Source organism: Octodon degus, unplaced genomic scaffold (genome assembly GCF_000260255.1).
Source record: "Octodon degus isolate 3935 unplaced genomic scaffold, OctDeg1.0 scaffold00049, whole genome shotgun sequence".
NCBI classification, from domain to species: Eukaryota; Metazoa; Chordata; class Mammalia; order Rodentia; family Octodontidae; genus Octodon; species Octodon degus.
This window is the reverse complement of record NW_004524625.1, coordinates 14030553-14034885: the sequence shown is the minus strand read 5'-3', so window position 1 is coordinate 14034885 and position 4333 is coordinate 14030553.

The window sequence follows — 4333 nt, the reverse complement described above, 5'->3', positions numbered from 1 at the left end:
GATCAGACAGATGCAGAGTCCTGGGCTCTTATCTGCTATGTATGGGAAGTCTGACTTGTATTTTCTCCTGGGAGAGTCAGGGACTCAAATCTACTTGTGGTAAAAATCATGATTTTTCACTTAGGCCTACAGATACCAGATGCCCAATAGGTAATGAAAATATGCAAATTTGACCCTCATGAAAGCAGAGCACAAGGACATTCAGCTATATCCAAACATCTCCAGCAATTGCTCCAAACCCGGCATCATCTCCTATCCTGGAGAAGAGGAGTCTCGTGTGACTAAAGCCACTGCCAAGACAGTCCTTCCCAGGAGAAGGAGTGCCGTCAGCTGGGAGCGTTCTAGGGCTCTGACCCAGGCTGAGACAATGGTCACCCAAACCCAGCTCCCCACCCCCACCCCCGTTATCCATGAAAGCTGCCCCCACCGCACCCCACCCTGCTGGCCGATCTGAGCCCCTGGCTTAGTGCCCCAGCCCCGCCTCCAGCTGCCCACTCACTCATTCTCCTGTGTCAAGGGCCAGCCTGACCTTTGTCCTCTCTCCAAGCTAGAACCCCTCCCCATTTACTTTTATTTTTTAATTAACTTTAATTTTCTTGTCAATTTGTATTAGTTTTAATATCCGTATGACTAAAATCAAGGACCTGTACTAGCCAGTGACGGCAGGATCACAAAACCAGGTCTGGGGGATGAGAGGGTGAGACAGCAGAATTGAGCCCAGGAACGAAGAGAAATGACACGCTTGGGTAAGGTTGGGAAAAAGAAGATTAAACTAAGTGTGAGAGTAAGAGTTTACTAAGAGTAAACTTTGAGAGCTTAGAGACTCCACCCCGCCCTCGCCCCGCCCCACCCTGAGCCACCTGAGGCTGTCAACCTACTCCGGGCGTGGTGGTGCACACTCATAATCCAGCGCCAGGGAGGCTGAAAACAGGAGGATCAGTAGAAGTGCAAGCTGCATAGCGAGACCCATACCAAATACATAAATGGAAAAACAAGTCCCTTTGGAGATTTTAGAGAAAGATCTCAAGGTAAGGTAGAGAACGAATGGCTCCCAGTGACCAGCTAGAAACATTTCTAATAATCATATTATTGCTCAGATTAGCATTCCTCAGTGACTCCTGTTAGTAAAGAACCACAGTCCATCCCCGTATGCGTGTCAGAGGCCTTCAGTTACAGCCTCCGACCACCGTCCAGCCCGAGTGGTGACCACGGCTGCAGTCCCCTGGCTCTCCCTGCTTCTCCTATCGGTCCCATGCATTCAGACAGCTCCCTTCCTCTGCCTAGAAAACCTTCTTTAGCTTCCTTTTTTGACACGCTTTGTGCCTTAAAGCGCAGGTAAAAGCACTTCGCCCCCGCAAACCGCCTCACGGGTTCTTGTCACTCAGCTACCTCTGCACTCCTCCTTCCCGTCCCCAAGCAAACTGCTAAATTGCAATCTCTGACACTGTGGTCGGGACCCCAGACAGGAAACCCACGAACTCAGGAGATGTCGCCTGCATTGCAGCATCCAACGCCTGGGCATGGGACACCTCGGGGGTGCTGAACAGCTGGAGCACTAGGGTGGGCGCTACACGGTCAGCGGCGTCGTCCTGATGCCTCCCCTGGCAGTGTGCACTTCACTTCTCCTCTCCCTCTGCTCCCTCCCGCTTCCCCTCCTCCTCTCATTTCATTCTCCTGCTTTCCTTTCTGCATGCTGCTTCTCTGAGTTAGGATAGAAGGAATGGATTTCTGTGTCCGCCTCTGCATTAAATAGGCATCCTGCGGCCTCTGCTGACTTCTGCAGAGAAATAAGAAGATAAAAGTTTTCTTAAATTTCACTGTGGGAATGACAAAAAAGGTTGACTCACTTTCAGTTCAGATTAACTGTCACGTGGAATCCTATTCCATTCAGGCTGCTGTAAAAGCACCACAATCTCCAGGGCTTTTCTTTGCTTTTCTTTCTTTCTTTCTGTCTTTCTTTCTTTCTTTCTTTCTTTCTTTCTTTCTTTCTTTCTTTCTTTTTATGTATTTAGTACAGGGTCTCACTACACAGTTCAGACTTCCAAGCATGGGGATCACAGGAGCGCACAACCATGCCCCCTCTCAGTTGGGTCTCAGCAAGCCCTGGGGACCAGGCCAGCATGGCATGTGGAGCCAGGGATCGAACCCTGGTCCCTGCAGGTGCTTTAATCCCCTGAGTATTCTGGCTGGCACTCTTGGGGGCTTTTCAATGGCAGAAATTGACTTCTTGAAGCTCTGGAGCTCTGAAATCCAAGGTGAAGGAGATGGGAGTGAGAACCTCCTTCCTGCTGCACAGAGGGTACCGTCACCCGATGACCTCACATGCTGTAAGGATGAGGAGCTCTCTTAGAAGAGGACAGCTATCATTCATTAGGGAAAGCCTTCATGACCACATCATGCCCTCTACAGCCCCGACCCCAGATTCCCTCAACTGGAGATTGCTTCCCCATAACTCATTTACAGGGCACACAAGTCTTTAGATTATAGCAGACACTGTACCCAAACACTACGTCTCATTTTTGTCTCAAGCAAATTACAACAGAATGGAGGAAACAGAAAATGATGATGTAAAACAGGGACACAATTACTTTTTCAAGGACTTTGGAAACGAGGTAGGAAGGACCATGAGGCACCGGTCTAAAGTGAAAAGTAGCCAAGTATCTATGCTGCAGACATCAGATAAAATTTGAGAGTATCTCACGGCTGAAATAGTAGATGAATGGAAAGGTATCGCCAAAGAGCCATGCTGGGAGTAAGAGGCCAATGGGAGCTGGGCCAAGAGCCTGGGAAAGAGAGGATTCTTCCCCAGCCGTGCAGCCTTTCTCCCAATTCTACCTCAACGCACACTGCCTGGAGCCCCTGCCACTGCCTCAGCTCATGCCTCATCACCCCAGCTTCTCAAGGCTTCCCACACCTCTCCCTCTGGAGTGCTGGTCCCCATGGTCTTTAGGAAACTCCCTGTTAGATACAGCTCACAGGTCCCATTTTCTTGATTGTCCTGTCAAGGAAACTAAATACTCCTCACCCTTTCCTTACATTTTTGTAAAGCACACATTTATTGGTGTGCTCACCCCTTCCGATGCCCCACATGAATGCCATACAGTGAGGAGGATGGGTGTACCCAGTTGTAGTACCTGACAGAACATTCAAGCAATGAGTGAGTTAGGAGCTTGACAATGGATAAGAAGAAAGGTGTGGGCCATATCGTGCAGAGAAAGATGGATGGGCTGGGGCTGCAGGAAAACAGACGCACCAGAGCCGCCTCTGCTGGGAATTCAGTAGAAAGCTGAGGAGAGGTGGCGACAGGGTTGGCTGCCCAGGGAGAACCTCCCTGGAGTTTGCAGCCAGTGGCATCAATCAATAAGCAGTAATCCACAGAACTGAAGTTCAGGACATTCCTGAAAATAAAAAGCAACTCATTTCACTCTGAGTCAATAGCTTTATCTTGAACATAAATTAAGATTTGTGAGAACCTCTGAGACAAAGTCTCTCAGACAGCTGCAACTCTCTAAAAGGCATAAAAAATACGAATATTCTGTCCAAATCCATGATCAAAGGCCTGCCAGACTCACTCTGAAGGAAGAACTATGATTAACAGGATTAAGAAAAACTTTGATTCTTAATCTGCTGCTATGTGGAAAATGTGAATTTTGTCCATTGAATAAAACTAAGTATCAATTAGCGTGGTTTTAGAAATCCTTACTGTAATTATGACTTAGCAATATCTGATATGTAGACCTAGTGACAAATCATCAGATTTAAACCTACTATCAACTCAAGTGAGCTTGCCTCATTTCATTGCCTTTCCTGGAATTGTATAATCCCCAAACATCACAGAACATTAGAGCTGTGAGGAATCTTTGAATATGGAGGCCAGACACATTCATTATGCAGTGTAAAGGGTCGGGTGGAAAAGGGAATTTCTCAGGCCTCCCACCTCGTTAGGCACAGAATTGAGCCAGAAATAAGTTTTTCTTATCTTTCTATTAAATGATCTTCTCGCTATGGCATGTTACAGAAATAAGGCTAAATTATGTTCAATCTCCTTTTCAATTAATGAACTATTCAGTGTATTTCAAACAGTCTCTCCCCAACATAACAAGCTACATAATCCTACCATGACAAAAAATGCTAAGTCCACAAGAATATTATCCCCAAGAATATTATTCTCTGGAACCCTTCAGTTCCTGAGTTATAGAAAGTGGGAATTTTACTGGAAAAAAATAATAAAACCAAAACCACTAAGTTCTCTAAGAGTTTTGAAGGGCAAAGCTGTGATTGATATAGGAATGGGAGGTAGGTGATGGAAGAAAGAAGTGTGGAGCATAAAGCG